Source organism: Garra rufa, chromosome 4 (genome assembly GCF_049309525.1).
Source record: "Garra rufa chromosome 4, GarRuf1.0, whole genome shotgun sequence".
NCBI lineage: Eukaryota > Metazoa > Chordata > Actinopteri > Cypriniformes > Cyprinidae > Garra > Garra rufa.
Genome location: NC_133364.1, coordinates 42262537 through 42290450, shown reverse-complemented (window position 1 = coordinate 42290450; position 27914 = coordinate 42262537). Strand labels below are relative to the sequence as shown.

Genomic DNA, 27914 nt, shown 5'->3' with positions numbered 1-27914 from the left:
CTCCAACAAATCTGCAAAAAAGAAAAAAAATCATGCATTTAGACTCAACCTTATAATATCTGTGTGAAGACATGTTAATTTGACAGATGTCGTATGAGGATGAATTTTATTAGTAAAAGTTTGAAGTTGCTATAGCCATCACATCAGTAAACGCATGCAGTAAAATACAGCTTTGGAATGGTTACAGATCTGATCTAAAGGTCCTATTGTCATTTGAATGTATTTCCCCTGCTTGATGAGAGTGAAATATTGAAAGGGATTTTGGATTTATATTATGCTGTGACAACAAATGCTGCTTTGGTCTGTCAACTTAGAAAATAAAGACTCCTTAATATCTTAATGCTCTGTTTATTTCTCATTTCCTTTTTTAATGTATAGATTTTTTAACTGCAAAGTTATCTTTTATCATGTCAAACATTTTAGCCAAAAAATAAATAAATAAATAACCACAGTGGAGGTTCACTTTATAATAATGATAATAATTGTTTAATTTATATAATGCCTTTCCCAGGCTCAAGGAGCTTTCCAAGGTACACCAATACAACAAATACTCATTACAAAGTAACAATTAAATGGGCTTTGGACAGTCACCCAATACAGTCACAAATAATGCAACTGCATATAACACAAATACACAATGCTTTTAGTGATAGTGTTGTTTGAACAAGTGTATTTTAGGCTTTGATTTAAATTCACGGAAAGAGGTAACCGTTCTGAGTGCCAAGGGGGAGCGAGTTCCCCTGTTTGGGTGCCGTGACAGAAAAAGACCCGCCATCCATTGAAGATTAGCAGAACCTAGCCACACAAAGCAGTTCTGAACTAGAAGACCAGAGGAAGTGAGAAGGTCATGAAGAGAGAAGGGAGCAAGACCATTGAGTGCCTTAAAGATGAGCAGAAGAATTTAGTATTGGACACTGAATGATACAGGCGACCAGAGAAGTATAAATAAAACAGGGGTTATATAAGAATTACACCAACACCTTCAACATACACCAACAAACACACAGCAGACACTGTTTTACTCCACTACATCAAGTGCACACATCAGCACTTTGACAACTCATTTTATGGCCAATTAGAAGAAGAGTAAATGTTCATTTAGCAGGAGAGTGCTAACCTGTTTTGAAAACATTTTTTCAAGATATTGGTAAGGATTGTTCATGATTTACCATTTGTTAAATGCTTAGTTATATTTTAAGAGTAAACTGATTATATTAACAAATGTACACATGGTAATTGTAGTTAACATATGCCTGTATTAAAATAGTTGATTTTACATGAATGATTAAAACAAAATGTTCAAAAGGAGTGCTGAATTTTAAACCTGTTATTATGTATTTGTTCATATCAAGTCACCTTTATTTATATAGCACTTTTAACAATACGGATTGTGTCGAAGCAACTTCACAGCATTCAAACAGCACAATAGTGCGCAAGTAACTTTATTGTAAGCAATCAATTTTCAGTTAAAGGCAGTTCATGAATGAATTCAGTGATGTCAGCCTCCAGTTCAGGTCAAATAGTAAACGATATCGCTGGAAAGTGTCCCCAACTAAGCAAGCCAGAGGCGACAGCAGCAAGGAACCAAAACTCCACAGGTGACAGAAATGGAGAAAAAAAATCTTGGGAGAAACCAGGCTCAGTCGGGGGACCAGTTCTCCTCTGGCCAGACCAAACCAGCAGTTTGTACCAATGTCAGATTGTAATAATATCAGTTTAATCATATCAGTTTTACGGTAATGTGCTTTGAAGAGTCATTTTAAAATGTGTTTATTTGATTAGTCCCACGTTTGAATTTTTTGACTCAAAAAATAGCGAGTGTGGGTCAGGACTGAAGATGTGTCCCAGAAACGAATTACACTTTGCAACTGTATTGTTTCTGGCTAGTTTTGTAAGTGATCTTTCTAGACTCTGACTCAGCTTCATCGGTGTGCATTTGGTGTATTTTTGTCCGATCGAGTAATAAAATGTAATTAATCCTTTTTTTTATTTTTTTGTACATGAATCCTAAATGTAAAAAAAAACTGTTTATTAATTTATATTTTATTTATTAATTTGTTATTGTATTACTTGTCTTTAATGTTTGAAATTTATATTTGTTAAGCGAGAGAGTTTAAATTTTCTTTGTAAAAAAGAGAAGTAGTATTTTTTTTTCTTTAAGAGGTCAGCCACTATTGTTCACTTTAATGTTATGCTGATGAAAAAAGTAATAGTAACAGCAACTATGCTTCTTGAATCTGAATTTACCACAGTTAATGCCTCTTTGGCTCTTGTAATAAATGTATTTCAGTTAATCATAAAATGGCCCTGACATATATGATAACAAACAGAAGAAGCTAGGGTTAATGTATGTCTGGTTCAGATTACAGCATTTTTTTGTCTGTTCATAACTTAACGTTTCTAGTCACTGTGCCAGACACTGATCTATAAGATTAGTGGTGCCAGATCAGATTTTTGCGATATTTGTCTGTTGCGATAGTCACTGTGTCAGATAAAAATTTTTTTTGCAATTTTGACTCTTAAAATCCTGTGGTGTCGACAAGAAACATCTCAGACTAACGTTACACGTTGCTTTCCCCATACAGAAATGTAATATATGTGCTTATATGAAATACCCCTATATTAAATACATGTTCTATATATGCCATATCAATCTATGATTCCTATTAGAAAATGGAACAATTTCATATATTGACATATAAGTCTATTCCATACAAAAATATATGTTTATGTATGTATAATACATGTATTGCCATATATGGAATGTATATAATTATTAATATATGTGAGTTATATGTATTGTTTTTATAACGTTATACAAATTAGCCATATGCATGAAATTTATGGTTTCATATATTTAATATTTTAATATGTGATCTTTGATCTTTAAATACAGGTTATAGACACATGTGAGACACTTCACTCTACAAAGTTGCAGTGCATTGCACATTTCACACCTTAAGCCTTAAATGTTAAATGGTACAGTAAGCTACACAAAGAAACATCTTTATTTAAACAGAATTTATTTAAATAGGAAAAAAATTTTTTTACTGACCTGCACAATCAAACAGAAAAAAAGAAACAATTACATATATAACTGATCAAAACACTGAACAGGCATAAGAAACAGAACATCAAGGTCTACAGGTTTGTATTCCCACAGCTTGGTTAGTTTTTGGTTTATTGCTATCCCCAGGCAGCCCTGGGTGAAGAAATTTCTGGATTCCAGCATCTGTAAAAAAAAAAAGAAAGAAAAAAAAAAGGTAAAAGTTAGACTTTTATAAGATAATTACAATACAATTTCTGAACCACGTACTTGATTTTAGTCAACATGATGATATATGAAAATATAAAACCTACTTAAGTCTTGCAATCCAACATTGTACCAAAGTTTATTTTTGCTTTTTAATTAGAACTGTGCCTATATCTTAAAGAGATAAACTACTTTAAGATCACAAATATACTGAGTATTAAGCATAGTTGGTAAAGTTAAACATTATTTTAATACTGCAGAATACTCATTATTTATGTAATAATTATAAGTTGTAGTTGTAAAATATTCCCAGATACCACAAGGACATGGAAGAACAACAGAGCACAGCCTGCATGCCCATTCAAATAATATGTCTCTATATACATGAAGAACTAAACTTTAACACAAACTCATAATCCTTTCACATTTTATTCTATGACATAAAACACACCAGTTAAACCCCACTTTTGATTTTTATTAAATTTTTTAAACTGTTATGTATTTTTAAAAAATATGGTTGCTAACATTGCTAATATGGTACATACATTGCAAATATGCTCACAGTATACAAACCTAACAGACAACTCCGATCACTAGGATCGAGTCAGTTAGTAATATCAAGGGTTCACACAAAACAAGGGGAATCGGCTTTTAGCTATTATGCCGCCCGCAGCTGGAATCAGCTTCCAGAAGAGATCAGATGTGCTAATACATTAGACACATTTAAACGCAGACTTAAAACTCACCGGTTTAGTTGTGCATTTATTGAATGAGCACTGTGCTACGTCCGAACAGATTGCATTATTTTATGTATAATCATTTTACTGTGCTAATTAATTTTAAAATAAATTTTTTAAATCATCTGAAATGTTCTTAAATTCTGTTTTTATTGTTGTTAGTGTGATTATTATTTTAAATTTTTATGATTTGTTTGCTGTTGTGATTTTAACTCCTTTTTATGTACAGCACTTTGAATTACCATTGTGTATGAAATGTGCTATATAAATAAACTTGCCTTGCCTTGCCTTGCCTAACATGCTACTAAATGGGGACTACAGGCCCTGTCGCTGTCACGGTTCTCACATCTGCCGTGTTCTCATGTCGCGTCATCTGTGTGTTATGGAACGCCGTTGGGGACAATACCTATTTTATACAACGCATAAAATTTGGACGCATTAACACGCACAGTTTGTACGCGTTAATACGATGTATATGTTCGGGTGTCACGTCAGACCGCTCAACAGCCAATAGCGTTGCTCTATTTAGGATTTCATTTGCATTTGTGATGCAATGGCACGTTGCTGTATACATATATAAACATCAGACGACATTTCTTTCCGTGAAGGATGATGTGCTGTTAGGTAAGCAAATACCTATGCAAACGTCACATGTAACATTTGTTCGTGAATAAGACGTTGGTATGTACATAAGCAAGCGTAAAACTTTAGAGTCAGTGATGCATTTATAGGTTGGTTGTGATGTCAGTGCTGTGTCATGCTGTGGCATCTCATCCCGTTTGTACTCATGCAGGTTTTTTTGTCTCCGGTAACGTGAAAGGGTGAATTTATTATAATAACATATAACAATAATATAGCTGTATATGTCAGATAAAAATAATATAATAACAACAATATATTGTAACAATCACAAATTTAACAATTATATTATAACAATCAGGCAAATCCAAAAGCAGAAAACAAAGCACCATTAGCCTATGACAATTTACAAATCTTCATTCAACATTTAAACCCAGATACAATCATACGACACATAAACATTACAGAATCACTACAGCAGGCGGACCATAAAACGTAAACTGTGGGGCAGCCAGTCCAAGTCCAAGTGTAAATAGCAATAGTTGTGGATTCAGTAGACATTTAGATGCTATACTTATAAATAGTGACGTTACTATTTCATCCTCAGTATTGTTGTGCATTAAACATCCTGCAATATAACTGACAGTAAATCATTATATTTATAAAACAGTATTAAAATCGTGGCAACTTATTGAAATATTAAAGACCTAGAGCTACCCCTAACCTTACCCTAAATGTAACTTTTATGAATTAAAATGAATTTTAAGTCAAATAATTTTTTTTTAAACAAATGCGTTTATTAAGTAATTAAAAAAAAGCGCTGTCAGTGGGAATAGAACCCGGTCTCCCATGCACTTTTTCCACATGTAGGGTTATATTAATCAGAGGGGAAATATGGCGAGTCAAGATCTTTGCTACTGATGTCTAAAATATAAAAATAAGGAGAAGCCTAAAAGAGATAAAACCAATGCCCGCCCGCCTCTGAACTGATGTGAAAACTGGCCCGAAGCCCAGCCCTAGAGGTGTAAAAAAAAGTCGTGCCCGTCGGCCGAGGCTGAAATGCAGCGGCTCTAACACTCTTAAAAATAAAGGTGCTTCAAAAGGTTCTTTAAGCGATGCCATAGAACCATTTTTGGTTCCATTCAGTCAAAGGTTCTTTAAATAACCATTTCTTACCTTTTTATAATCTGAAGAACCTTATTTGCCACAAAGAACCTTTTGTGAAAAGGTTCTTAAGATGTTTAAGGTTCTTTATGGAACCATTTAGACAAAAAGGTTCTTCTATGGCATAATAACGCATCTTTATTTTTTAAGAGTTTAATTGACTGCTTGTTTTAATGCTTACAGCAGAAAAATTAATCTTTTTTTTCTTGCCCTGACTCAAGTCTCAGATGTCATGCTTAGTGCGATCTCACAAAGATAGACTACAAACAATGAAGTTCGAATCTCTCTTATTTACACCACGTCTTTGTTGTTATAATGAGATGATTCGTGCTTAACACAATAACATTACCTCAACAAAAACTCCGGCGATTTGAACGATGAGTGGATAACGCCGCTGATTCGAGAAATCAACAGATATGTGCGTGGTTGGCTACATTGCTTAACTCAGCAAAAACATAATAGAAATAGACCTCGAGAGCGCAAACCATAACGCACTGGATTGGTCTAAATCTGCAATAAAATGCCATTTATTACAGATGTAACTGAGGGTGCTATTGATTTCGTTTGAGAGTGCTTAGCACCCTCAAGCACCCCTGTAGAACCGGGCCTGCCTACGTGGTTCCTTTAACGTTACAAAAGAATATAATTTTAATTATGGATTCATGCAGTCATTGAATGTATTTAATCATTGACCCTAAATTATCACCAGTTCAACTAAAACAGAAAAATTAAGATGTCGCAAATCAAATAAGACTCAGAAATATTACACATTCAAAAATGTCGTGTTTATACGCCGAAAACATTCGTCTAGAAACACACGGTCAAAAATGTTGCGTTAAGGCGATACAAACGATCGTGTCATTAAATAACATGACCAAAAACTTCGCGTACAGACGTTCAAAGCGTTCGTGTTTACACGGACCAAAAAGACGCGTAAAAACTGTGCGTGTCAATGCGTCCAAATTTCACGCGTTTCATATAATTGTCATAGTCATGTCATGTATTTTGGTTTCTCCCATTGTCTCCCCCTGCTAATCTGTCTGCTTTGGTTTAGTCCTTGTTATCTGTTTCACCTGTCTTTGTAATTAGCCACTCTTTATAAGTCTGTCTTTGAGTTCAGTGCACTGTCGGTCTTTGCTTGTGTTTACGCTTCAGTGTGTGGATGTACTTCATGTTCCTGATCAGTCTGCTCCTTGGATTATATTAAAGACTCTGTTTAATTGTTATTCGTGTCTCGCCTCGTCTTATCCAGCACCGGACCGTAATAGTTAAAGACCGACCAACACAGTTTCCCGGCGTGTTTCCCCTGCTTTATTTTTCCGTTTTTCTCAGTGTTTATTTTTTTGTTTATCATGGATAACCCTGCCGTCCTCATCCTGCTCCTGGAGCAGGGGAACCGCTCTCTCGAGGACCACACCCGAGACTTTGTGCAACTCGTTCCACTCACGCACTACCCGGACAGCTGCCTGTGTAACTTTTTCCACAAAGGACTTAACAACTCCACCAAGGCGCGGCTGTCCGGGGAGGGTCCTCGGGAGAGCATCGCCGAGTACATCAAGTGGGTGCTGGTGTCCTGTAGGACTTCGTCGACCGCGGAGAATGACACCAGCCCCACTTCAGACCCAGAGCCCAGCCAAACATCTCCCCGACACGCGGAGTATGAGCCCGAGCGCACTGCGGAGGAACCTGAGCCGCGAGCGACAGAGCCGGAGTCCTGCACGTCGGATCAGGTGCGTGAGCCGGCATCTACATCCGCGACGGTGGATAGCAACGTGGAGCAAGAGAGGGCAATGGAGAGCCCTGCCCACTGCAACACCGCTGGGGGTGAGCTGGAAAACAACTCTGGGGACCTGATTGATTTTTTTTCTGATTTTCTGGATGATCATTCTGAGGACTTAATTGACTTTTTTTCTGAAATCCCACAAGATAACTCTGGTGATTTAATTGACTTTTATACAGAAATACCTACCTGTCATGTCCAATCTGTCTGTCAGAAATTCCCACCCACCCCCCCTCTTCAGCTCATGTCTCCGTCTGTTTTGCCACCGCTGTCCCCCGTCAGCCCTTCTGCTCACCCTCAGCCCACCATCGGTGCAGTGGGCTCGCCGCAGGGCTGCCAGTCAACATCGGTGTCATGGCTGGAGGATCCCTCAGCTCTGCCTCCAGCCTCAGAGCCCAGATCTCCACCGCGGCCCTCCGACCCTGCGGCTCCACCACGGCTCTCAACGCCCTCATCTCCACCGTCGCCCGTCAGTCCACCAGCTCCACCGGGCTCCATCGTCTCTCCGGCTCCGCCCTGGTCAGTCGTCGTCCCTCCGTCACCTCAGGACTCTGCTCCTCCGGCTGTGCCTCGTCGCGCCGTCCCACCGGCTCCTTCGGACTCCTCCCTCCCTTCGGCACAGCCTCCATCCTCTGTCGCTCCGGCTCCGCCGCGGACTTCCGGAACTCCGCCTCCGCCTCGGTCGTCAGAGCCTCCAGTTCCGCCTTGGCCCTCCGGATCCGCGGTGTCGCCCCGGATCTTCGGCTCTCCATCTCCGCCTCGGGCTCCTCTGCCAGCTGCTCCGCCTCTGTCACTCGGCCCCCTGGAGTCGGCGGTCCTTCCTCCACCATGGCTCCTCCCTCCGTCGGCTCCACCGTGGGCCGTCATCATGGCTGTGGTCTGGGTCTGTCTCTCCTGCTCCGGGTCCCTCCTGTCTGTTCCCTGGCTCCTCCCACCGTCGTCGCCCCCCTGGACTGTCTTGTCTGCCCCAAGGACTCTTGTTTTGGTCCCCCTCCCAGGGTTGCGTCCTCCGCCAAAGCCTCCATGGACTCTGTTTTTCTGTTTTGCCGCCCCTCTAGTCTGTTTTGTTTTTTTTGTTTCTGTTTTGTACGGCGCGAGGACGCGCCTATGCGGAGGGGGGCGTAATGTCATAGTCATGTCATGTATTTTGGTTTCTCCCATTGTCTCCCCCTGCTAATCTGTCTGCTTTGGTTTAGTCCTTGTTATCTGTTTCACCTGTCTTTGTAATTAGCCACTCTTTATAAGTCTGTCTTTGAGTTCAGTGCACTGTCGGTCTTTGCTTGTGTTTACGCTTCAGTGTGTGGATGTACTTCATGTTCCTGATCAGTCTGCTCCTTGGATTATATTAAAGACTCTGTTTAATTGTTATTCGTGTCTCGCCTCGTCTTATCCAGCACCGGACCGTAACAATAATAGGTATTGTCCCCAAGTGTTTTGAGCAGTAGATGTCGTCAGTGTGCAGTGATTCAAATCAGTGAATCATTTTGTGAATCGATTGATTCAGTTTACTCGGAATTTAGAAAAGATCCGTTTCTATCAACACTACTCGCCTGTGACAAATTCGTTAGGAAAAAATATTCACTATATAGGGACTACAGTGCCACTAAATAGAGCACAGGGGCGGACTTTGCCATTAGGCAAAGGTAGGCAGTTGCCTTGGGCCCCGAGCTGCAATGGAGCCCCCTAGAAAAATTTTGGTCGAGGTGTTTTTTCTTTTTTTTTACTTAATGGCAAATGTCAAAAATTCTCTAAAAAGTCGTCAGAATACTTTTATATAGAATATATCTTAGGGGCACTCAGGCGCAGGCACCCTCGAACACCACACTGTTGGACTATTCCATTATTTCACGTCACTGCGCATCTGCTGCAGAACAGCAGAAGTGATTGACAGACGGAGTGTGCACGGAGCTAAAATGAAGCGAAGCAAAAAACGAGGAAATGGGAGGAAAGCAAAATAGAAAATAGAAAATAGCAACACTACCAAAGCTAACAAATTTTTTTCTGATGTCACCGTCACCAGCTGACGACGGTAAAGCTAAAAAGCAGAAATAAGCTGATGTCGATTCTTGTGACACTAACGTTATACATCTAAACGTGGTCAAAATGTTCATAATCGAAATCGATTTAATCGCACGATTATGCAATCGAAAGGAAATCGTTTGCGATAATGAGAGCTGTTTGCGTAGCCTCTCAGTGAAATACGCGCTGTGTAAATGGTGCTACATCTCAAAGCACGTGAAAAACCCACCTTAAATAATATTTTTACTCATAACTTACTTCATAACATCAGTCGAGTGTTTCAAATTAATCCTGTGAAATGATGTGGCTTCTTACACATAATAATGCACAGAACATAGTTCATATAATTCTAAACAGTGATGAAGGCATTGCAGTATAAATGTACATTATTATAATGAAAATTATAATAACACGAACTTCAGTAAACAATATTGTCGTAGTCGAGTGTTCATTAGTCACGTTGAATCAATGAAAGCAGTTCAATCTCTATTTAGTTTTATTCATATTCAGCTGAAGCGATAAGTGTTTTCTAGATTTCTCCTTCAGGTGATTTTGGCGTTTCCGAGAGACAGAGCGCCCTCTGGCCTTTGGATGAAGATTTACTGATCACACAGAAATGGAAATCACAGTGCTTCACTAAAAGATATGCATGACAATCGCAGCTTCCGATTAATCACAATTGCGATTTCATTTATCGTGCAGCCCTACTTGTGAATATACAATAAATATTATTGCACAGGTAATATATTATGAAAATAAAATTTTACAGTTTTACAAGGAGGAACAAAAGATGTAGAGGGCCCCATGTCTGTGTTTGCCTTGGGCCCCAAAATGGCTAAATCCGCCCCTGATAGAGCATTACAGTGTTGTACTGGCTAACAATTCATTTCACAGTTTTATATGCAATTCTCTAAACGAGTCTTATTTTAAACACTTTCAGTTGTTAAAAGCACACACCTTTCTCCATTTGAATCCAGCCGCAGTCTTACGCCTGTTTCACACATACTCCGTCTGCAGTGCGTATGCGTTGCGTATTTTTTCCGCACCCATGTTAACGGATCAGAGCGTTCACACTGCACGCGGTTGCTGTCCGTCAGTGCGTTCCAGATGCGGTGCGTTTGCAGCAGTGAAGCGATCGTTTAGGCACGGAGTCTATTTTTGCTGTGCTGCATTGCGTTGCATGTGCTGAATTAAAGTGACAGCTCATTGTTCGCTGTAAAAATGAACGTGAATTGACACGGAAATGTACCGTAAATGCATATAATTGCAGTCTTCTGTGTTTCACAGTCAACACGTGGCTTTTTGGCTAGGTTTAGAATAGTGCAGTTTTAAATAAACAAGGCAACATAATACATGCACTTGTCCAGGTAGAAAAGTTCTTTAAAATATGGTTTTTAATAAAGATTTAATGCGAAAGAAAGGCACAGAGAGCCGACTGTTTCTGTCGTAAGTTTTAATTTAAAATAAATATTTGTTAAAATAAAATATTTGTGAAAGCCCAATTTCAATATGAAAAGGAAGATATAGCCTACCTATGCTGTGTTTAAATATGTTGCAACTTGCTTGAGCAACTTAACCCTTTAGGCGCCAGGGTTTTTTTTAAAAAATGCTGGGTTTTGACATCAAGATTTCAAAAGTTTGTGGCTTGAAAGGGCTTAAAGATAGAGATCTACTGTAAATTAGAAAAATGTTGGGCATCACCAAAAGTTGATGTGGGGTGTAAATATTCTCATCTAATTTGCATATTATGACGTCATCATGGGGGCGGCATTATTGAAATTCATAATATTCAGGAAATAGTAGATATTGAATTGATGTTTTTTTTTGTTTTTTGTCTTTTTATCCACATTAAAAATGATCAGAAAAGAGAAAACCAACAATAAAACAGGAAAAATTACTCAATTATTACTATATTACTATACTATATAGTAAAATGCACGTGAACAGTAGCCTAATGTTTGATTAGTTCATCAGTAATACTCAGGAAATAATAGATATTGAATGGATGTTTGAACTTATTTGCACATTTTTTGTCTTTTATCCTCATTCCAAATTATCAGAAAAGAGGATACCAACAATATAACAGGACAAAGTACTAAATTATTACTATTCTACATAGTAAAATGCATGTGAACAGTAGCCAACTGTTTGATCAGTTCATAATAATATTCAGGAAATAATAAATATTGAATGGATGTTTGAAGTTATTTGCTCTTTTGTCTTTTATCCTTATTTCAAATAATCAGAAAGAGGAAACCAACAATAAAACAGGAAAAAGTACTAAATTATTACTATATTACTATTCGATGTAGTAATAAAATGCATGTGAACAGTAGCCAACTGTTTGATCATTTCACAAGTAATATTCAGGAAATAAAAGATAATAAATGGATGTTTGAACTTATTTGCATGTTTTTATTTTTTTTATCCTCATTCCAAATGATCAAAAAAGAGAACACCAACAATAAAACAAAAATATTACATATTACACTACTATATAATAGTAAAATGATCAAATGGATGAGAATAGAGGAAACCAACAATAAAACAGAAGAAATTACTAAATTATTAGAATATTACTATACCCCTGTGTACACTATGACCACATTCACCCCTGCCACCCCCATTCCTTTTGGGCAAAGGGACGAAATGATCGCTGGTTATGCTTTGTAAACACTTTCTCGTGGTGCGCGGCGGCACCACTGCGAGGCAAAGATGTACCGGGAGACGCGCGTCTATTAGACGGCCGATCGTCACTTCCAAAAGCCAAACATTCCCCTTCAGAGTGAGAATCGGCAAATAACATTTGCAACGTTTGTTTGTGCTTTATTTGTTTGTGCTTCATGAACAATCTCGTCTTACACAGCAGCACAACTGCTCCGCAAAGATGTACCGCGAGATGCGCGTCTATTAGACGGCCGATCGTCATTTCCAAAAGACAAATATTCTCCTTTAGAGTCACAATCAGCAAATAACATTTGCAACACATCTTCACGGTACAACTTTTTATCAGCCGTTTGGTGCTTTTCTCCTCACAAATCTGACAATTTACTCTATTTACGCTATGAACTGTACTGCTTCCGCTTCAATGAAGATCGCTCGCTTTCTCTATGATTTCCTCCAACACTTTGAACAGGAAGAAGACGTAATTTTGGTCTAGAATCGAAGTACTACATGTCTGCCATCTAGTGGTTGGGAATACAAATGAGAAATTACACCGTATTAGGAACTACAGTCTATTTCAATGGGTATGACGTCTTGTCGCAATTCTGCGACTTTGGCGCTTAGAGGGTTAATATCCAAATCTAGAAGTCAAATGCATTGAATAATAGCATACTGTCACGACCACACACAAAGGAAGAAGGTGAGTATCTTTCAAGATATTTATTAACAAACGTGCACAGTTCAACACACGTGCAAACAGGTGAATAAGGGTCTCAGTGGTCAAATCTTCGAACACAACACAACAGGTGAGTTCAAGTTCATAAGTATCGTAGCGTGAGCAACAGTCACTTCCCTCTAACACGATTAACGTGTTTCACAGGAGAACATCGGAGCAATCCACGAGGAGCACAGGAGAACATCGGAGCAATCCACGAGGAGCACAGGAGAGACAACAGGAGAGGGAGAAGATCCACAGAGAGACATCCATGCAACTTCGATACCAGCCGGTGAGTAAGTGATAGAGGTAAGTATATAAAGGGTGTGGTGATTGCTGGTGCAGGTGACGGTGATTAGAATTCTGGTGATGGTTCACGGGCGTGCTGTGGTGGTGATTGGCTGGTTGGTGGGGGATCGTGGTGATTGGGGCTGAGGGAACATGCAGAGGGTGTGACATCACCCCCTCCTCCACGGGTGACTCCTGGCACCCAAGAGCGGCGACGGGGACGACCACGACCTCTGGGAGCTGGGCGTTCGGGATGTTGGCGGTGGAATTCCTCGAGGAGAGTCGGGTCCAGGATGTCGTCACGGGGTATCCACGATCTCTCCTCGGGTCCGAACCCCTCCCAGTCCACGAGGTACTGGAGCTGGCCGTTCCGCCGCCGGGAGTCTAGGATTTCTTGGACTTGGTAGATGTTATCTCCGAGGATCTCTGGTGGGTCGGGAGGAGGAGGTGGCTCCGATTCTGTGGAGGAAGGGAATAGGGGTTCAGTATGGCGTTTTAGCAGGGAAACGTGAAACGAGGGAGCGATCCTGTAATGTGGAGGCAGGTTAAGACGGTAGGTGACGGGGTTGATTTGTGAGTGAACGGTGAAGGGCCCTATGTAGCGGGGACTCAGCTTCTTACTGGGCAGCCGGAGGCGTATGTCTCGGGTGGAAAGCCATACCTGGTCTCCGGGGAGGTAAACTGGGTTGGGTAACCTACGGCGGTTGGCGTGCTCCGTATGCCTCCGTACTGCCCGTTGGAGATGGACGTGCGCTAAGTCCCACACCCTCTCGCTCTCTCGGAACCAGTGATCTACCGCAGGCACCTCGGAGGACTCTCCTGTCCATGGAAACAGAGCTGGTTGATAGCCTAGAATACATTGGAAGGGGGTTAGACCAGTAGAGGTTTGACGGAGGGAATTTTGCACATACTCAGCCCACGGTAGATACTGGCTCCAGGTGTTCTGATGTTGGGAACAGTACGTCCGAAGGTAGCGGGAGATTTCCTGTATTTTCCGTTCGGTCTGCCCGTTAGTTTGAGGGTGATATCCGGATGACAGGCTGACTGTGGTACCTAGGAGCTTGAAGAAGGCCCGCCAGACCCTGGAAATGAATTGAGGCCCTCTATCGGACACGATATCTTCTGGAAGTCCGAAGTTCCGGAATACATTGTGGAACAGTGCTTCTGCGGTTTCTAGCGCTGTGGGGAGACCTTTGAGAGGTATTAGTTTGCAAGCTTTTGAGAATCGGTCAACTACCATTAAAATTGTCGTGTAGCCCTGAGAGGGAGGCAGGTCTGTGGCGAAGTCAATACCTAAATGTGTCCAGGGTCGGCGGGGAATAGGTAATGGTTGTAGTTTACCTTCGGGTAAGCGGCGTGGGGTTGTGTTGACGGCGCAAACCGAACATCCTTGGACGTACCGTTCCACTTCCCTGCTCATGTTGGGCCACCAATATTTCTGCTGGAGGAGCGAGAGGGTTCGCCTACTGCCAGGATGTCCTGAGCCGGGGGACGTGTGCGTACTATCCAGCAGAAGGGGTCTAAGACGGCTTGGGACATAGACGCGACCCGGGGGAAGCTCCGGTGGTGCAGGTTCCTCGAAGGTGGCGGCCCGAATATCCTCGTCGAGTTGCCACAGAATGGGTGCGAGGAAGACAGATGGAGGTAGAATAGGGTCAGGAGCGTCAGTGGTAGGTTCGGGTGAGTACATACGAAATAGGGCGTCTGCTTTGGTGTTTTTGTGGCCGGGTTGGTAAGTAATGTTGAAATTGAATCGGGCAAAGAATAGTGACCAGCGAGCTTGGCGGGCATTTAATCTTTTGGCGTGTTGAATGTACTGGAGGTTTTTGTGGTCGGTTATCACGGTGAAGGGGAACTGGGCTCCTTCCAACCAGTGCCGCCACTCTCCGAGGGCGAGCTTCATTGCCAGAAGTTCACGGTCTCCGATCCCATAGTTCTGCTCAGCTGGGGTGAGTTTCTAGGAATAGTACGCACATGGATGGAGGGATCGGGGTTCACCAGACCATTGGGACAGCACGGCTCCCACGCCTACGTCCGCCGCGTCCACTTCCACCACGAAGGGCCTTGAAGGGTCGGGATGCTTGAGGATGGGAGCGGTGGTGAACATCAGCTTGAGACGGTCGAAGGCTTGTTGGGCTTCTGGAGTCCACTGTAATACCCGGCGCCCTCCCTTTAAGAGGGAAGTGAGTGGAGCCGATAGGAGACTATAGTTTTTTATAAAGCGTCGGTAGAAGTTAGCGAACCCTAAGAAGCGCTGAAGTTCCTTCACCGTCCTTGGTTCCGCCCACTTGGCCACTGCGTCCACCTTTCCGGTCTCCATGCGAACTCCCTCCGCAGTGATCACGTATCCGAGGAAGGAGATGGAGGGTTGATGGAATTCACATTTTTCTAACTTTAGATAGAGTTGGTACTCACGGAGGCGCTGGAGAACCTGGCGAACGTGGTCTTGGTGTTCCTTTAGATTACGTGAATAAATTAGGATATCATCAATGTAGATGATTATGAAACGATGGAGGTAGTCGCGGAAGATTTCGTTCATGAAATTCTGAAATATGGACGGACTGTTGGCCAGGCCATAGGGCATCACCTGATATTCATAGTGACCGGTCGGGGTGATGAAGGCGGTTTTCCACTCATCTCCTTCTCGGATACGGATCAGGTTGTAAGCACTGCAGAGGTCGAGTTTGGTGAATATGCGGGCCTCCCGTAGCTCCTCCAAGGCAGCTGGAACTAGAGGAAGTGGATAGGCGAATTTCACCGTGGCGTCGTTAAGTACCCGGTAATCAATGCAGGGTCTGAGTCCACCATCCTTCTTGGGGACGAAGAAGAAACTGGATGCTGCTGGGGACGTGGAAGGTCTGATGAACCCCTGTTGGAGAGCCTCCTGGATGTAGTTCTCCATGGCCTCCTGCTCAGGACGTGAGAGGGGGTAGATCTTCCCGTGAGGTAGTTTGGCGCCTGGCAGCAGGTCGATACTACAATCCCAGGGCCGGTGCGGTGGTAGTTGTGTGGCCCGTTCCTTACTGAAGACATCGGCAAAAGACTGATAGACGGGGGGAATGGCGATAGAGAATTGGGTGGTAGGACTCTCTATGGTGGTGGCATGAAGAGGGATAGGACGGTATGGAGGCTCTGGATCCGACGAGGGAGGATGGTAGCCGTGGTTCTCACAAATTTTACCCCATTCCAGGACCTCTCCTGTGCTCCAATCAACGCGGGGTGGGTGTTTTATGAGCCATGGTCTGCCCAAGATGACATCCACGTTGGCTCGAGGGAGTACTAGGAGGGTCAGATGTTCACGGTGGTTGTGTTGGGAGATGAGGGTCACTTTCTTGGTCCGGCGAGATATCTTACCATCGCCCAATGGTGAGTTTTGGATAGTGGTGATTTGATATGTAACCTCATTTAGAACGGTGGGAATTCGATGTTTAGCAATGAAATGTGATGAGATAAAATTGCCAGCCGCTCCGGAATCCACGAGCACAAAGATGGGGAGAGTACAAGAGTTTACTATTAGTTCAGCGGTAATATGGGGTAAGAGAGACATGGCTGGAGTAATAGATACGGTACTCACCATTGGACGAGGCGGGCGGACTGGGCAGGCATTGATAAAGTGGGAGGCTTCTCCACAATACAGGCACAGGCGATTATTAATTCGTCGTTTCCTCTCCGCAGGGTCCAGGCGATAGGAGTCGGTAATCATGGGCTCTTCCGCATCTCGTTGGGGCGAAGGTGTTCGGAGTGGAGGGAAACTGGGCACAGACTTTGTAGAGGGACATGCTGAGAGATGTTGTGAAATGCCTACTGCTTTCTTAATAAAAGTCTCCAGCGGTACATTGTCATCGTAAATGACCATATGCTTGCGGATCTGGGGTTTAAGCCCCTTACGGTAGGCTGCCAGGAGAGCGACTTGGTTCCAACCACTGATGGCCGCTAGGGAGCGGAAGCGCAAGGTGTATTCATGAATATTGGACGTACCTTGACTCAGAGTAATCAGTTCATCGTGCACGGAAAGGGGAGTGAGAGCAGCTCCAAACACGTCCTTAAAGTGGGTAACGAAAGCATTATAGGAGATTAGTGTATCGCTCCGTGAATTCCAAAGCGCTTCCGCCCATTGAAGTGCCTGCCCAGTGAGGAGGGAAATCATAAAAGATATTTTAGAAATTTCATTTGGAAAATGGTGTGCGTTGGCTTCGATGTAGAGGGAACTTTGCAGGAGGAAACCATTACAACCACCCGGGTCTCCGGAATAACTCATGGGGCGAGAGAGGGGCGTGTTGGAAATCGTTGTTGGAGTAGCAGGTAGAGATTGACGAAGAACGTTTACCATATCCGTAAATGGATCGGGGGTGTCTTCGGTGATAGCGGCGCTCGCCTCCATGAGTGATGTGGTAAGTTAGTTCTTTTGGGCTGGTATCCTGTCACGACCACACACAAAGGAAGAAGGCGAGTATCTTTCAAGATATTTATTAACAAACGTGCATAGTTCAACACACGTGCAAACAGGTGAATAAGGGTCTCAGTGGTCAAATCTTCGAACACAATACAACAGGTGAGTTCAAGTTCATAAATATCGTAGCGTGAGCAACAGTCACTGCCCTCTAACACGATTAACGTGTTTCACAGGAGAACATCGGAGCAATCCACGAGGAGCACAGGAGAACATCGGAGCAATCCACGAGGAGCACAGGAGAACATCGGAGCAATCCACGAGGAGCACAGGAGAGACAACAGGAGAGGGAGAAGATCCACAGAGAGACATCCATGCAACTTCGATACCAGCCGGTGAGTAAGTGAAAGAGGTAAGTATATAAAGGGTGTGGTGATTGCTGGTGCAGGTGACGGTGATTAGAATTCTGGTGATGGTTCACGGGCGTGCTGTGGTGGTGATTGGCTGGTTGGTGGGGGATCGTGGTGATTGGGGCTGAGGGAACATGCAGAGGGTGTGACACATACGTTGTTTATAATACGTTGAGTTTAAACGTGAACATGTCTAGTATTATTGTATTAGTGTACTGTGATAAAAGAGTATCCCAATGCTAAAAAAGCACGTTTGGATTTGAAATTAAAATAACAGATAAATGGTGTGTTTGTGGTAAACACCCGCGGATCAGGAACGGACTGCAAACGTGTCCTGTGTGAAAGCAAAACGAGTCCGTGCTGCTTCTGCACCGCATACGTAACGCACACGGACTGCATACGCACTGCATACGGAGTATGTGTGAAACAGGCGTTATGGCGTCACATCTCCAGACCAAAATAAAAGTCTTGTTCACTAAAATCAATATAATTTTAGATTATACAACACATAATACTGTACAGCTGTACCTACGTGGGATGAATTGAAGGGACGAACTGCAGATTTATCAAAAGTACAAAGCTATTGATACTAATTATACAATTTTATATCTAATACATAAAAAAATAAATATGAATATTTCAAACTCATTAAGATTTTTTTTTAATCAAAATTAAATTTGTGTTGGCAGAGAGATGTAACTATTATTAACTGAAACTGGATCCTTATGACAATGCATTTATCTTTGAAATTAAAAATCTATGACTGTAAAGGATTATATTATATTATAGATTATATTATTATATAAAGTATTAAGTATAATAGCCTGTGCTAAAATGAGATTATAACAATTATCTATCACATGAGTAATATCTCTGAAAAATATGTATTAAATTTCATATTACAGTGTTAAACACAACATACAGGGTAACAAGTAACAGCAAGCTACTTCATCTCAGATCAGAAATGATCATTCTATTAATTGCATAAAATAAAATAAAAATGTTTTTACAGAACATCAGAGTGAAACATGTTACAGTCTTGTCCATATAAAATATTGCTATAGTTTTATATTTTTATGTATGTATAAAACCCAATTATACTAAAATTATGGAAACAACATCCATCTATTCCTTACATTCCTGCTTCTCCTCTGCAAGGTGACATGAACCGTGTAGCTTACAAAGTAATACAATTTTTATTAACTTTGTTTGAAGTTGACAGTACCCTTTTCCAGCCAGTATTAGGGCAATTCAAGTAATTGTTAGATTTATATTAAAATAATGATTTGGATGGTATTTTTCCCAGTAAGTAGTTTCAAAGAAATTATACAGATAATTACATCATACAGAGCCTGGTAAACTGGCCAGTTATTAGCACACCATACAAGTAACTAGCACATTGGCATTTTTTGAACAGGTTATATATTCATCTCTATTTTTTCCCCCCAGAAAACTGAATTGAAACCATAAAGTTAAGCAAAAAAATATTTTGTTATATGATTTACAATAAGCAGTATCTTTTAGGCATAAATGGTTAATAAACTTGCATAAATTCAATATACATTGGTAACAAATGGTCAAAACATAGAGCACCATATATAATTTTGATATATATTGTTAACATATATGATCATATCACATAATACAATATACAATTGTAATATATATTGTAAACTTAAATGGTCATAACATGCAATACCATATAAAAGTTAACTATATACATGCTTACAATATATGTTTATATACAAATTGTACTATGGGAAATTCATATATGTTATAAACATCAACATATATCCAGAAGATAGATATATGTGATAATAATATATTGCACTATATTTAAAGAACCATTTCTTGCTTCCCTTTTTTAAATCTGAACAACCTTATTTGCCACAAAGCACCTTTTGTGAAACAAAATGTTTAATCAGATGTTAAAGGTTCTTTATGGAACCATTTAGACAAAAAGGTTCTTCTATTGCACATTGTAGATGTACAGATTTAAAAAAATGTTCTAGAATTACTTACTTTTCGTAAACCTTGTTTGGCCATCTGCTCCCTGGAACCATACAGGATTACTCCTGTGATGTAATGACTTAGTTGGTATAACTGAGAATTCAGTCCCTTAGTATTAAGAATGGCTCGGATGTAACACTCCGTAGCCTAAGGAGAAAATTTACAATATATAAACTGAAATAACCCTTATTCTGTGCTAAATGCTATATTTTCTTACTTGTATATATAGTAAAAAAAAATGTATTGTCATGATGAGCATACCTCTCCAAATAACCATTCATGAGGCTTCAGTGTTTGGAAAGCACTGTGATGGAGCACCTACTCGTTTTTTTCTTTTGGGTCCTGGAGAATGGCTACTATGAGCTCTGTTGTTCTATTAGTCCACAACATGTCGACCTACAATAAAAAACTTTAATCAATTCTTCTAAATTGAATATCCATTTAAAATAAAAATAAATAAATAATAAATACAATAAATAAAATAAAATAATTTTACCCAAAATAAATGAGAAAATAATAATAAGAAGCTTTCTGCCCAACAGTTTATAGTGCTTTTTTGGTCATTTTTATTGTATATAATATTAATATTCTTACTTCTTTCTCTTAAACCAACACTTCTGAAGGAACATTGGAGGGATCACATGTTTCTTGTTCCTTTCTCTTTGGTTTTGGTGAAACCGAAATGTTGTGCCTCTTTTTTTCCTTTTTTTTTGTGTGTGGGGAACCGGTACTTTTTTGGGCACTGAGTAGAATTTAGATGTTTTTGGCCAGGAACCTTGTCTTCCTTTTCCTCATCCAAGATTCCTGGGGATCTTCAATGTCTACTGGTGGCGCAGGCTTGAGCAGTAAACTTTGGGACAGCTTGTTCTCAATTATATGCTCTCTGTAGCGGCCTTGCAGGGATGTGAACATTTTTCTGATAAATGTTCCTGGTGTCATTTTTTTCATTTTGGCCATGATAGATTGTCTGACAATGCCGAACCACTTCTCTACATGACAGTTGGTGTCCCGTGTCTTTTCTGCCTCAGCATGAGAAAGGTTTGAGGCATGTCTTTTAAGATCCCCCAGGAGCAATCCACTCCACATTGGAAAAATTCCAATATATGTGTCAAATAGAATGGTGATGATCCCTGGAAAGAAGTATGGATTGTTATCTCCAGAGATGTCATGTGTTGCCTGCTCCCTAGCCTCTTCCAACACCCTCCGAAAATAAGAGAAGCTTGAACTGCCCATGATGGTGTTTGCATGTTTTTTTTTTCTTCCAAGTCCCATTCTTTGTTTTCCTCCAGTTCTGTTTCTTCAGTGTGTTTGTCTTTTGATTTTGTGATCAGGGAACCCAAAGCACAAACACTTTCTTGAACAAGTTTTGTGTATTGATTTGTTGTGAAAACAATACACATCAACCTGAAGATCTGTGTGGCCTCAGGCATTGTGCTTGCATTCTGCAATCTGGCAAAGCAAAATGTGGCAAACTCTACCGGTCCCTTATCATCTGTCTCCCTGAGCATTGCCTGACGAACAGCTTTTAAGACATGGGCAGAGCAGATGTGCAGAACAGTGAATCCTTTTGGTTCCTCAAATAAATGTTGGCCCTGACAAATGGCATATGCTCTGTCAAGAAATGACAGCACATTCTCTTTATTAAATGCAAGCAAAAAACTTTGCATTAACGCCCAGCTGTAATCAGTTTCCACTTGCTGGATGCGGATTTGTGTATAACTTAATAAATGGCGCATAAACTGCATTAGCCAGAACGTAATGGGGGGCACTGAATGTTCATTGGATAGCAATTCAGTGACTGGGAGTGGTGGTTTTCTGCTGATCAGGAATTTTTGAAACCAGTCCCCCTGTGGCGTCAAGATAGAGGGTGATGGGAGACTTGTTTCTTAAGTGTTCAACAAGTATGCTGATCCCCATTTCTGTAAATAAATGGACACCAAAAGGGTCCATACTAAAATGTTGGACGTAGCCAGGTATCCTGTAATACATTGTATCACACTGTCTTAACGTCGTCTGTGTGATGTGCACATCAATGAGTACGCCACTGTGCAAGTTGTAGTTTTTATTGACCTCTGACCTTTTTGTTGAGACAGCTGGTCATATTTCCAGCCAACAGCTCTTCTGTGGGTATAGAACGTAGCTTTCTGTAAAAATACTGGCTGGGCCCATGGATCAGCGATCGTGCGATTTTCCCTCTTTTTATGTGACTAGCAGCCCTACATTTTTTCTCACTCATTTTGTGTTGAATTTTGCCTTTCTGTGTGACAAAGATCCTCACATTATTGATGGATTTGGAAGGATTTGATTTCATTTTAAAGATATATTTGGCAGTGCAGGATTTAAATGTGTAGACAGCCACAATGTGCATGAATGGAGAATTCTTTTTCCTACTCCACAAGTGTTTGATGTGTTGATATTTAAATGAGAGGGTGCAGCAAGGATTTTTTTGCTTGAAGGCTTCATATAGATGATGGCTCCATGGCTGCCTTAGCTTTGTAGAACCCAGTAATGGACATATTGTATTCTAGGGGTGGGCGATATCTCGATATTTAAAATATATTGAGATATTTTTTAAACTCGATATGAATTTTGATATATCGTATATATCGATATAATGTTTGTATTAAATTTTCGCCACTTTGCTTGTTTGCCTTCCCTGTGCTGTGCTCGCCTCCGCCTCATTACTTGTTCCCCCTCCCCTCGCCTGTCGTCTCATTCAACACGGCGGCGCCCGCAACCAGCCCGGAGGCTACAGAACTCGTCGCAAAAAAAAAAGGACAACCGGCTCCATTATATGGAGCTTCTAGCACCACGAACCGAGATTTTCGGGCGATCGTTAAAACGAAACCAAAGTAAAACACGCAAGCGCATTCAAAAGCAATTTTAATACCCCACGTTTAAAGAGCGAGTCCCCAATGCACGCAAATTAGGCTACATAAAATATCTAGGCTGTTATTAGTATTTGGGCTATAATAACTCTCTGTATCATGCTTTGAAAAATTCGGTCTCTATTTGCACTTTGAAAATTAAAAGAGTAGTACTTTGATCGTGACAGATTTATGGACCGGCACAGCAATGGAACCATAAGGAGCGGTTCACATGTTGCGCCTAAAAACGCGTGGAAAACGCTAAGGGGGCTTGACAAATCATAAAGTTCAGGAAATCCCTGGACCACAATGATGAGCTGCTCCTCCATGTTTCTGCTGAGGTTTCAATGTAACGGAAAAACGTGAGGAAGCCGATTGGTTAGTTCATGTCACATGACCTGCGGTGCGCTTGCGACATTCTGTAAAGTTGAGATGTTTTTAAATCGATGCGGCGCGGACCTGCAAGCCGCGCATCTCCATTTGAAATAAGGAACTTGCGCGCGCAAAAGACGCTTCATCTTCATCCCCTAAATGAGCATGACAATCCATTAACCCCTTAACTGTTACTCCCATTTTTGAACAGAGACGTGAAAATGAAGAATTGAATCTTAAATCTTTATAATTCATGGGCAAAAACATTTTTTAATATGATTTTGATGTGCATTGTCCATGTGAATGCAATGTCTGATTTTAAAATGGCTTTCAAATGAAGAATTTTGAAATTTTAAGTTTTCATCTGATATATAATTTCTTATTATTTCAAAAGTGTAATAGGGAAAAAGGCAACAAGGATGTCTGTGAAAAAGTTCAAAACTCCTGTTATGAAGTAGATTTTTAAAGTGCACTCTACAATTTGTAACACAACAAAATGTCAAATATCTATTTAGGAGCCATAGACCTTTCCAGCGTTATATGGTTTGTCATGATTAGATTAGGATTTATTTGTAAAATGCTGAAGTAAACTTGGGCATCACACAGAGAGGATGGTGATAGCCATAAAATGTTGACAGGCAAGCGTTTTTAGCTAAGAATCTTTAAATCGCTTTTCTCGGACATTATAACTTTGTATGTTTTTTTTTTTTATGTTTAATGGTGTTTTTTTCATTACATTATTTTTCATTAAATTTCTTTAAATTGAAAGCCAAGTTTATTATGTCTTATTTTACTGCTATGTTACTGCTGTTTGATAACCTAATGTTCATGTCAAAATCTTTAAAATAAAGTTCTCCAGAATCGTGATCTTTATTCTAAGCCAAAAAATCGTGATTCTCATTTTATTCAGAATCGTGCAGCTCTAATATGTATACAGGGATTTTTAAAAGAAAATTCGCAGAAGCACTTTGTTCTAACCTGCCTACCTCTAATCTTCAATAGAAAAAGTTTGAAGAAATTTGGAATATTTGTTTTTGCAGTAGTTTTTGGGGGGTTATTTATCCTGTAAAGATATTGAGATATATATATAGTATATCGAGATACAGCAAAATATAACGAGATATATTTTTTGCTCCATATCGCCCAGCCCTACTTGTGCCTCAGAAGTCACTCATATTGTGAGTATGCTACTGCCTTTTGCACAAGCTACAGCGCTAGCTCCTTTCCTTCCCATTTTTTCCTCCACCCCAGAAATCACCCATAGTACGAGCATGCCTCCGCTAATGGCGCCAGCTACAGAGCCATCTATTCCCCCTCTCCTTCCCTCTAGTACGAGCATGCCTCCGCTATCATTCCCAGCAGCTTCTTTTCCTCCTTCCCAGGCTAGCCCTCCCTTCACGCTAGCCTCTTCCAAATCAATTTTTTTTTTTTATCATTTGAAATGTTCTTAAATTCCTTTTATTTACAGCACTTATCATTGTGTATGAATGTGCCATATAAATAAACTTGCATTGCCTCTGTCAGTTCCACTGAGTGCCATAGCTCTGGATCCAACCCCCTTACCCAATGCCATCATTACCCAGATTTTGTCAGGTGCAGATATTGAACTTTTTCCCCCTGCCATCTCCTATTTCTCCTTCATCCTCAGATCACAAAATCAATTGTGGAGAATTATCAGTATCCCTTAAAACTCAGCTCACGACTCATCCTGCAGTCTGCAGCTCCATCTCCCACTCCACTATCACCTGCTCCTTTATAAACCCACCTATTCCCCCCTGCCCTGAACCTTCCCAGCCCAAATCTACCAGCTATGTCCCACACCTAATGGATACCCCTGACACCCCCTCTCCTAGAAGCTTTTCTTAATTTCATCCTTCAAGCCATCTCCCCGAGGACCCTTCAGTCTTACCCAAAAGCATGGAATGTTTTAAAACATTTCACTCCGCTTACAACCTGTCGTTCCCTGATTTTTCCCTGCTATAGATAACCACGTTCATCTCTTACCACAACATCTTTAAAAACCTCCAAATTGGCTCAATCAAAGGGGCTTAAGAAGGATCCAATTTTTTCCAGGAATCCAAAAAACCCATCCCACTGTCCCGGACACCCGCCAACCTATAACCCTAAAAATTCTAAACATTTGCATCTCCACTCTCTGTAAAGTCTACCAGTCCATTCACATCGCCTGTACCCTAGATGCCATGCTTATCCTGGCTTTCAGTTTCGAGATTTTTGGGAAGAGCTCACACGATAATTAACACAGCCAATTCATCATCAGTGATCACACTCCCTATCCAATCGGCACGAGAAAGAATCCCTGTAAATAACCAAAGCAGACCTACCTTCTTCATCTCCCATTTTTCAGCACCACACCACATCCACCACACCATCTCCTCACCTTCAGACTGGGCTCGGGAATTACTGCCGAGCTCAGAGCCCTCTCCTGGACAGCATGCCAGATACACCTACTTTATGATCTTTAAGACTGAACTTGTAAAAGAAAGACTAAATTAAGTCACTATTGAAATTAAAACAGAACATTTGTTGATTAGTCTTTTGTTTCATCAATCTTATAAGTCTCTTTGAAATTCTTGCACTTAACTCAGTCAAGATGAGTTTAAGTAAACTGCAAAAATATTGTTTAGTAATAGATGCAATGAATAAGTACAATCCTTCAAATTGGAAATTGGATCCCATTACAATCCTGTAGAAATGATCATGCAGCATATTTATGCCTTGTCCTATAAGAAAATCCTATAACACAATTCCTAATTGGTTCCAAAACATGATTATTACAGTCTTCCACAAAAATGCCAATGTTGGTGGTAGAAATGAGCAAGTAACTGATGTGTGCAAATAAAATCAATGTACACTGATGTTAAAATGCTTACAGTGTCCTTTATTGTGCTTCAATCAAAAAATTCAATCCCTTCTCTCTTCAATTCATGATATACAAATGTGAAGTTCTTAAATCGTAGACAGAGCAAACACACTGTCTATAGTCCATATTATTCCTTGCATGTTTATGCATTAAGCTCAGTCCAACGCAATATAGCTAGTTGACATGGTAAAGTGTACCATAGACAACACATATTGCTTTAAAATGTGAATTAGAATTACTATCATTGCAGGAGCCCTGTATAGGATTCTTATTGGAATCCTTTAGGATTGTTTTGACATTTTGCAGATTCTGAAAGGGGGATGTAAACTTTATCACAACTGTAATTGTGGTTGCAACAATGTGGTTGCCGAGAAACAAAGAGGTGTATGTTTGTGTAGTAATTTACAACAGCTTTGATTGTGGCCAATCAGAATCAAGGACCGGAACTGTCCGTTCTAGACATTTTGTTTGAAACTCTGTCCATGATAAGGGGATCTGTTAGACTTCTCTCTATTGTGAATCTTCATGTGCTTGTTAAGGCTTCCTTTTTGACTGAAACGGTTTCCACACTGTTTGCATGTGTAAGGCTTTTCTCCAGTGTGAACTCTCATGTGAATGTTAAGGTAACTTTTATGAGTGAAACTCTTTCCACACTGTTGGCAGGTAAAAAGGCTACCTGTAATGTCAATATTCTGGTGAACTTTAAGGTTTCCACTTTCACTCAAACTCTTTCCAGACTGAGGGGATCTGTAAGGCTTTTCTCTATTGCACATTGTCATGTGACTTTCAAGTTGTCCTCGTTGACTGAAACTCTTTCCACACTGTTTGCATGTGTAAGGCTTCTCTCTAGTGTGAACTCTCATGTGAATGTTAAGGCATTCTTTACGAGTAAAACTCTTTCCACACTGGTTGCATGTGTAAGGCTTCTCTTCAGTGTGAATTCTCATGTGTCTGTTAAGGCTTCCTTTTTCAGTGAAACTCTTTCCACACTGTTTGCATGAGTAAGGCTTCTCTCCAGTGTGAATTTGTATGTGTCTTTTAAGGCATCCTTTACGAATGAAACTCTTTCCACACTGTTTGCATGTGTAAGGCTTCTCTCCAGTGTGAATTCTCATGTGCATTTTTAGGTGTCCTTGTTGTTTGAAACTCTTTCCACACTGACAGCAAGTGGAAATACTCCTAGTTCCAGTATTTTGATCACTTTTTTGTTTTGAAGTCTTTTCAGACTCTATGGAACAAAAAGACTTTTCTCCAGATACGAAATTATGAAGATTTTCAAACTGATCTTTCTTTTCAGTTTCATTCAGCACTTCTCTCTCCTCTTTCAGCTCTGTTAGGTGAAGGTAAGGTGGAAAAACAAAGAGATAAAAGTTAACCTTAGTTTAATGGCACAAAGCAATAAACATCACAACATGTAGAAATGTAATGCATGTATTCTAGATCCAATACCAGGGTGTCCAAAGTTTAAGTTGTCTGTTATACAATTAATTAAATCTAGGAAATATATATAGACTGATCTCAATTATTATATACTATTTTATGTCTCCTAGGGGATAAAAATCAACAAATTTAGAGGGACTAGGAAAAAAGGAAGGGGACAAACTCCCTCATCAACCATCAGATGAAAAATTCATCACACAATAATTCTTTCTGGGGTATTATTGAAGGTTGTATCAGCGATTTCTAGCCTAAAACATAAAGTGTCAATTTCAGCTGACCTTTCTTTATGATCCGCCCGCTGCCTGCCCCTTAAATTGTCTGTGAAAAAACACGTCTCTCTGGTCA

At 40.5% G+C, this 27914-nt stretch overlaps 1 long non-coding RNA gene across 1 annotated transcript; it reads right to left on the bottom strand.

The window, feature by feature from the left end:
* Positions 1–3062: 3062 nt before the first annotated feature.
* On the bottom strand, positions 3063–20451 carry LOC141333078 (uncharacterized). Its single transcript, XR_012355375.1, has 3 exons — positions 20271–20451; positions 20022–20156; positions 3063–3232 (listed from the first exon to the last, which is right to left on the bottom strand). It is a non-coding gene; the product is annotated as an uncharacterized lncRNA (long non-coding RNA).
* Between the last annotated feature and the right edge of the window lie 7463 nt (positions 20452–27914).